This window comes from Sceloporus occidentalis, unplaced genomic scaffold, assembly GCF_023333645.1.
Source record: "Sceloporus occidentalis isolate IW3139 unplaced genomic scaffold, rSceOcc1.0.p SCAF_11, whole genome shotgun sequence".
NCBI lineage: Eukaryota > Metazoa > Chordata > Lepidosauria > Squamata > Phrynosomatidae > Sceloporus > Sceloporus occidentalis.
The window spans coordinates 17,648,674-17,658,235 of NW_028316991.1; positions in this window are offsets into that span (position 1 = coordinate 17,648,674).

The following is a 9,562-nucleotide window of genomic DNA, read 5'->3' on the forward strand; positions in this document are numbered from 1 at the left end:
CTTAACGACATCCCTTAACGTAATCGTGTTGTTAGAAGTGACTTCGGTGTATAAAGTGTTACATTTTTAAAGGGACAGCCGTCATACAAACCTTAATCCATATGATAACTAAGAGGTCCCTGTATAGGTTTGTAGCGTTCCCCCCCTTGTAAATGCCTGGGGGGTTCGGCAGAATCCCCCCCATACACATTTGTCCCTTCCCCTGCTTCATGGACATTTTTAGTTTAATTTATCTGTTTAATATGGTTCTATGGTAACAATCTTTCAATATATTTCCAAACGGTCATCACCGGAGAGGAGTCTATTCACTAAATGGTTGGCAGGACAGTGCAGGAGATTTGCCCTCAGTTCTCTTTGCATTATGAAGGTCCAATAAGCATCGCTGGCCCTGTACAATGTATAGCTAAATCCGAATACAAACTCCACACATTATAGAGGGCCAGTTAAGCCTTCCTTGCTCATTTTTCATGATGTATATCGTCGTTAAGTAGCTGAAACCACCTGTACTCTTCTGCCAACTCTCCTGCCAGCTCCCACTTTTATGAATAGACCCCGAAGTCCGTGAATAACACCAGCAGCCTGGGGAACCATTGTTAATCCTCTATCATTATATATAGCATTAGCCCAGCAGGCAATTCAAATATTAGCTCATCTCCTCTTATTAAACATGAAGAGAGCATCTAGCAACCCATGGACAGGACCTCACAGCGGATAAACCTCGTACCGTTAAGGCATATTTGAGTGTGAGTCTGTCTCGCTAGACACACACAGGATATAAGGACAAGTATCATGTCTTGGCTTCGAAACCGATATACCCGGCCATTATCGGCAATGTAATTATTAACATATTAAGAGGTTTCGTCTGTCTGTCAAGCACATGCCACACAACCACTGATTCAATGTAAATGAACCAGTTGTGCCCAAACATTTAAAATTACCGTCGTCTTCTCTTGGCAATAAGGAGGATGAATGCTTGCCAGCTCTACATTTAACATAGAGCGATAAAGCTTAAAAGGAATAATGCATGTGATTTAAAAGAGCGCATTACCCCATCACTCACGCTAATACTGCAGATGCAGAGCACAACCCTCGAAAGGTTAAAGAAAGAAGCCGCCGATTCCAAGTAAAAATCCAATTAGGGTTTCTTGACTCTTTGTCAGATCATTTGCTGTTGTTATTACCATATCATAATTACTATTACCATCCTATTTCCCTTCTGTTTATTGTCTGAGTTCCATTAAAATTATTGGAACCACATTCTATCCAAGGTCTCAGCTGTCACTAATTTTACGTTATTGCCATGAAAATTGAAAACTCAAACAGCTGAAAAAATATTTATTGATTTCCTGTCCAAGTTATTTGCATAGTATTATGCCTGCGATCTCTTGCTTCTCTCCCTCGCTGTTTACAGGGGCGTCCCTGGGGTCTTCTGGAAAAGGTCGCTAGGTCTGTTCCCCTTAAAGGTGTTACAAGATCCAGCTCTGATGTGGAAATCTTCCGACAAACAAACAAGTAATTGTTTTTCAGTGGAAGATGTCACACGCTAGAAAGTAAAGAGGAGGCTTGCGGTGAAATTAAGTGTCATGTAGAATATTTCTCTTTACAGTTCACTAAGCTCATCCTCTCCTGTAAAAAGTTTTGATAATTGAAACCCAAGTAAGAAACATTTTACAAATTAGAGTTCTGTCTTCCTTCTCAAACAATAAGGCGATTGCCGGTCCAATTTCACCGAAACCTAAAATTCTATTGCAAATCTTGACAGCATGTTTCTTCCTGAGAACAAACTCATGGCAAGTAACATAAGGATAACTTAAGAATGTAATAACTTGCGATAGTGGCTCAGGCAAAACTGTCAAGAAAGCCAGAATATCTGTACCAATGATGTACTCAATAAATGATGGGACTTGATTGCAAGCTCTTATGAACAGGACCCCCATCTCTTACACTTTTATTGCCTTGAATCTAAGAGTCTCCTGCCGGTGAATTGGGATAAAATAAAAGTTACAAATAGATGAACCAAAAAGGAGAAGATTTGGTACCCTTGAGAAACATTCAATGCATTATCTCGGGGATGAGAAATGTTGGTCCCCGCAAACTGTAATTTTATTAGTTTCAGAATGTAAAAGGCCTGAGGAGGCTAAAAAAAACCTATTTACATAAATAGATTTCCATCAGATGTAATAAAGTTACCAAACAAGTTTAGCCAAGTGTTAACAACACTTCACAGATAACATATCAGTGTACAATGAGTGCACCGAACTAATAGCGCGCAGCGTGAGAATCAAATTGATGCTCTAGATTGTTTTCAATTCCGGCAGCGCTGTTACTGACGAAACGCACAGTATAAAAATATACAACGAAATTTCTCATTTCACAAAATGAAAATAATGTTTTTTTTCTGAAATGCATTTCGGGGCATCAAAAAGTAATTCTGGGTCTTGTAATCTTTTTTTTTTTTTCTCTTTAAAAAGCCAAATATTAGTATATTCCTGTTTACTACCTGTTCTTCTTCATGACGGTGAAGAATATGGTTATTTTCAAGCTGTTCCTAGAGATAGGGAGAACACTTGGTGTAAGATGTCGGTGTTTTCTACATACCACCGATTATTACCAAGAGCATGAGCACGATTTACATCTGCTCAACAAGTTTTTAGAAAGAGGACATGAAAGAACATGAAAGAACATGAAAGCAAAAACCAAGACTTGCATGTTGAGGACTCACACGGTCATCACCGAATGCCTATGTTCTTGCACTGAACAACAAATCCATTTTTCAGATCAATACCCAAGCCTGGAAACATTAGCAAAATATTCTGCATTAGATGGACTCGTTATGAAGATGATTTTGCTTGTACGCTAGCTACGCTACCTCTGCGGTTACTCTTGTGTTTGACTATATTCCACAATTGTAGGTTACATTGTACATAAGGTGGGCAGAAGACCTAAGTCCATCAAGTTCAATCCTTCTACTTAATCTTCCTACTCTTGATCCAAGGAATCCTAAGGCGTCCTTGGGAATGTTGCCACTTATAAACTTTCCACCAATGTCGAAACCAGGGTTGGCCAGCTGCCTAGGACCAGGAATTAAATGCTGCCCCCCTTCTAAAATGAAATAAATCCACCAAAATGATTTCCAAATCCCTCCAGCCAAACCATACCCATACCAATTATGTTTACCGCACATATATTTTTCTCAGACTTGTGTCTGGTGAGTTATATACATACTAAAAAATACACACACACTAACACACTTACTAACACACACACTGACATACTAACACACACACTGGGGCCACACTTACCTCCATCAGTCAGTCCCTCCATGAAACTACTGCTAAGCGAGGGACTGATGGGGCAATGCTGCCCCTCATTAAGTGCAGCCTGGGTCCAATGGACCCATCCGGACCCAAGGTAAGACTGGCTCTGGTTGGAACACAAAAGGAAATTGAATCCCCAATCACAGAGTAAAGCCATGAAAAGTTATAATTGGTTAAAATATGGTGAATATAGTTGTTTGTAGGGAATATCTACAAATTAGTAGAGCATATGGTCACCGCCTAAGTTGTCTCTATCAACTAAAAAAGCGTGTCTTCATAAGTGTAACAATGTAACCGTGTTTGAGATGCTTCATATACAAAAAGTTACTTGACAGGGGAGGGGGAAAAAATCCCAAAAGTAAAAAAGATGCCCACTTATCACTGCCTAGACCAGGGTGAGACTTGACAGCAGCGGGAAAACAATATTGTAAAGGGTCAGCTATTCAACTGGTCCTACAATTTGAAATTGAATTAAACTCAGCTAGTTAAGCATCTTCTCTTAATATTAAAGTGTAAATAAAGAAACATTTAAGAAGGGAGAAAAAACTTTTAAGTAGAATTTTAGGACGAGCGGGATAACTTAAAGGGTAAATCCCAAGGAAACAATATTTTCCTTCTTCATAAAATCTGCGCTGTATACAGTAACGTAGGTCGGTATTGGCCAAAACTTGGTTTTATCTCATTTTGTTCCAATAAACGTCCTTTATCTGTAGACCTGGAGGCCGCCATTGCCATCAGTCATGTGATATGTTGGATGACTCTTCCTGCTCAAACACCACACTGAGCTGATTCTTTATGGCAGTGCTAAAGAAATATGTTTCCCCATAGACTTTTGTAAGTCAGAACATCCTGATAGGTGATTAAGACCGAGCCACTCTATTGATTCCCACAGGCAGTCAGTAGTCAGGTTGTTTGTCTGGTAGATTGGGCTCAGATAACATGACTAGAACAGGTAAAAATGGCTAATATACAGCTGTCCATCATATTACGAAAGCAAAACAATTTAATGGAGCCCCCTTTTAAAAAGTAAAGGAATCATTCCTGTATAATGAGGGTATGTAGGTGAGGAATAGGAGGTCTAGCCATAGTTGACTTAGCTCATTATGAGTTATGAAACTACAACATATAATGACAAAATCAGGTCATAAAATCACAGAAGAATGAACTGTGCAGGACCTTTAGCTGTCTACATGACCCGAATCTTCACATAATAATCCATTCTAACAAGATACAAGGAACATCTATTTGTCAAATTCAATACCCCACGGCTGCATTAGTTTAGCATTATATCTAGAACAAATTGTTCAAAATCGGAGTATACAAACTGAGCGGAAAACCTTTGGAGGATGTCACATGGATATACATGCTAACAAACATAACCAACCTAAAGCAGATTAAAGGCAAAATGCCGCCTCACTATGCATTATATCCCTTTGCGTATTTCTAAAGTTGAATCGGTTAAAAGAATATATATATATACATCTACTGGCCCATAGATTTTTTTGGGTGAACTTGGTAAACCGTGAGACTTGTGAAACTTGCACCCCTTATGGATCATTAATAGAATTCCGTGCCTGGACTCAAGAACAGGGTCACCATTATAAATTGTTGGGCCCAGTGTCAATTTAGAGCCCAACATTATCAATCCTCAAGGTTTTCTCCAGCGTTGGGTTCCAGGTAAGGGTCTGTGGAGGGGAATTAGGGTCTCACTGGAAGCTGGGCTTCATGCTGGTTGTACCCTCTAATGGTGGCCTGTCCTGTATAACGTTACGGACAGACCATCCCTAAAGCCCAACGTTGCATAAATATTTGTTTAAATTTCCTAAAGCGCCTGGATGTTTATTAGGACTAGATAACGCATTACATTAAATATTGATAGGAAAGATAAATTAAATAATGTATAAGATTTGGCATTTATCTAATCAATACTGCATTTCCACTTATAATTACCTAATGTAATGCAAATATCGTTATTATCTGCTTTCAGCCAGCGGGTCCCTTTGAAGCGAAAACAATACCGTTTCAAAGATATTGCTCAACATGTCAAAAGCTCCGCAGTTAAACAGGAGCTATTATAATGTAATTACAGAAAATAATCTCAGATTATTGTAATAATCTCACTAATACAGAATCAGACAAGGATATCAATGTTAGTTGTTAAAGATCAGTAGAAAACCGGTGTGGTTGCTTATAAGTGGCACCCATTGGGGCAAACAAGCCTCTTTATTATGGATACCCCAAAAAATAACTTCAAAGGTAATCAAACTCCCTGTCTGTTATGTGGGGCATCATAATTTGCAACACAATTTGCACAAGCAAGTAGTTAGTTAGTAGTTAGTACTGCTGGCTCCTTCTAGGAACAAGAAGCGTATGTAACGTTAAGTGATTTATTTCATATGTGCCTCCTGCTTTAACAAACTGTGCCTGTTACCAGAAGCCCATATGTGACCAAAACAAACATTCTACCCCTAGCCCATTCTATGTTTATAAGACAAGGTGGGTTACCTTGAGTTATGGAACCATCACTTGGACATTCTGCATGTATCTCTTGATTCGAAATGAATTATTAGCCGTAAAGTCTCTCTAATGTCACGTCTTCCAAAAGCGGGTTCCACGTACTAGATATTTATCATCAAATTTCAGCTTTTCACTTTCTTGACGAGATCCATACATGGAACGTCTCTGGATAGCGTCCAGATGCTCCCCATAGCTGATTTTTTACATCCTTTGATTTTCCCTCAAAGGGCAATGAGATGGTAACATGCTTCTCCTACTTCTGCCCTATTGCACCTACTGCCTTTCTTTTCACTCTGTATCTCATGCCCTTTATTTGAAGCCAGCACTACTTTATCAGCCCAGCACGCCAATATGGAGGACCTAAAGCCTCCGATACGATGGTGACCTTTAACATTTTATTGGGCAGTAAATCTACGGATACATTTAACATGAGACTTAAGATATATAAAAAAAAGCCACCAGAGCTGCTGCTCCCCACCGCCTCCATGGTCTGGCGATTCTCATCACTAATTGGCTGCTTGGAGACCCCCCAAAACATTTGCCAAGCCAGTGCTACAAGCTGAATGGTGGGAAGTATATATATATACTACTGCATGGAAAAGAGCTGTTGGTGGACAAAGGGCCAAATGCATATGGGGAGGGGCCATGTAAATGTAGAGGAACCTCTCAGCTACCATATGTATGAAGGTGAATTCATTGGCTGCAGTGTCCCTTTAAAAAAGTTAATACTAAAGATAGATCAGTAAGCACCTAATAAGATACATAAACACAGCTAAATGTAAAGAGTTTAACCACTTGAGTGCTGGCTGACAACACTTTTAGCTGAGCGCATCCCCCCTTAATCACTTATTAAAGCCGTCATTGTGATGGTAACTGTGTGCGGCACGCGAAGAGTGGAACCGATCCAAGACTACAGCTGTGCTTGTACATAACGGTCATTTTTAATCACATAACATCTGTGGGATACAGCTTATTCCAATTACTGTTGTTTTTCATTGGAGTATTGTGTAGTTTCGGCAGGCTCTGTGCACAAATCTCTGATCTCAATTTCTTCAAGATGGCATACGAGCGTAAAAAAAAAAGAAGCCAGCGCCTTTACTTTAAAACTGACTTTCTTTTGTTTGACGAAGCTAAAAAAAAAATGGGGATTTCGATACAAAAAGACCGCTCCTTATGTGCTGGCGGATCAAGAGTTCAGGGAAGGAAGGAGTTTAAAATTGCTTTTAGATTCAAGAAGACCCGTCCGAAAATGAAAAATGACACAATGTAAGAATATAGTTTATGGAGTAGAAAATAGGCTAACGGTTTATAGTTCCAAAATATGTTACAGATGCACACGCTGACTTTTTAGATTTATACAAAGTTGTATTGGAATGTGAAATGATACAAAGCGAGGGATGGAATCTTCTCCTTGTGTTCATTTCTCACCAAAAAAACACAGAAATATGTCTAGGCAGACTAGACGGGTCAAAAGGGTCTTAACCTGCCATGAAATTCTATGTTTAAATGTCTTTGTTAAGATGCTTCCAGTGCACTTGAACCATTAATGGTGAATACAGTTAATAGGTATTGCATTATATATTTCTATATAAAGATGCTTTATTAGTATTTTCCTAAAATAATCATCACTCAGACTTTAGCAGAATAAAATTGCCAAATACGGAACCAAAGGTTTAAAAACCTTAATTAATAATATCATACAGCATTCGTCCCAGGTGTCCCAGAACCAGCCAAAAACTCTAGCCCAAAATCCAATGATGACATAATAATTCCACCTCTCATTGGACGTGAGCTGCTTGATTAAAACCAAATTGTTGGAAATTGTTATAAATGGGGTGGGAGTTATTGCCCCTAACAGTAATCTGCCCTTTAAATCCCTGAATGCTTCATCATAACTCTAAAGATTTCAACTGACACTTTTTACGTGACTTTGCAAAAGCTGTCCATGTCGTAACATTTGGAAGAATAACATTTTTTACTTACAGACTTTCCTTTGGGAACACATTTTCTGTTGTTTCCTTCCACGTTGTTGTGGCTTTTAGGGTTGTAGAGGACTCTGATGCACTCAAACCCAGCAAAAATTCTGAGCTTCTAGAAATGAGGGGCATCAGGGGAGGAAAGTGGGGCTCAGAGATTGCGGTCCTCTCCTAAAGAGAAAAAAATGGGTCATTCTGAAGAGCTCAGAGATGCGTGATACTGGGATAGGTTGCCACCTTTGCAATAAGTCAGTTCATGAAATTTCATCCCTACTAAATAAGTGGTATTATTGCAAGCTTCACATCACCAAGTACGATGCCAAGCGTCAGATCGAGTGGTGTAAAGCACGCCGCCACTAGTCTCTGGAGCATTGCAACCCCATCAAACACCTTTGGGATGAACTGTAACGGAGATTGCGAGCCAGGCCTTCTCATCCAACATCAGTGGCTGACCTCACAAATGCTCTAAATGCTCAAACGTTCCCACAGAATGAACTATATGTTCATATAGTTTGTAACATGTAACAGGCATGGGCGTAAGAACCGGGGGGTGATAATCATGAGGAAAAATCATGGGGGGGACCGGAAATCATGCGGGGGGGACAATATGAAGAAATCCCCCCAGGGCCGTAGAAATCCCCCTGTGTGCCCCCCAATCCAAACGCTGTATGGCACCCAGACGAAGGAGAGAGAAGGGCGCTGAGTGGTCGCTCATGAAAGAGTTCAGCAACCGCTCGGTGCCCCTCTGTCTTCTCTGCTCCCTGGCGCCACCTGCCTCAGCGCTGCCCTGACTGCGGTGGCGGGAGCGCAAGGCCTCTGTCTTGGTGCCGGCGCTTAATGCTGAGCGCTGGACTCAGCAGTGAAGCCACGTGCAGAGCAGCGAGACAGAGGCATCACGCTCCCACCACAGGACTTCAGGTAAGTGAACTGCAAAGGGGGAGAGGGAGTAGATAGTGAGAAAGGGGGCATAGAAAGTAAGAAAGGGGGATAGTAAGAATATTGAAATAAAGACTGAGAATGAGAGAGAGTGAATGAATTAACTAATGCGTGGTAAATTGTGTGAATGAGTGAGAGAATGAATTAATGTGTGGATGAATTGCTTAAATGATTTGTGAGAATGCATTTATGGATATGTGTATCATGGATGTGATTTAGAGAAATGCAAAGATGGCACAGGGCGGGCTGTTTGGGGACAAAGTTGGCTCACTCAGAACTGTAATCTGTGTAATCTGGGTGCTGGTCTGGTGCTATGTGGGCAGTGTGGATGCCAGGGCTGGCCTTTGTGGTGTGCAACCTGTGATCTATGCCTGTAATTTAGGGGGGTTATCTATACCTTTAATGCTGAGTTTACATTTGATTTCCAGTTGATTTATACCTGCAAAAATGCTACCCCCTCCAGATTTTTTAGGGGTTAACTTCTAGCCCTGCACATACAGTAAATAATATCACATAACAACAAGAGTCATTACTGATGTTTCAGTGCTATATTGTATTAATTTAAGCCTTTAAAGTACAACAGAGAGTCTTCCCCCTAACACTCTTCTCTACTTTCAATTGTAGACAATATACCACTTTCTCAGCCTCAAGAACATGTATTTCTTTTTCAGATGTACTTACCTTTTGATGCGGGCGTTATATAACCTAAAAACCTCTCACCTGATTCCATACTTACCAGCTTTCCAGGATCTGAAGAAATGGCACGCTTGCTGTGACAGATAACCGGACTGTGCTGGCAAATTTGTCACCATCTGG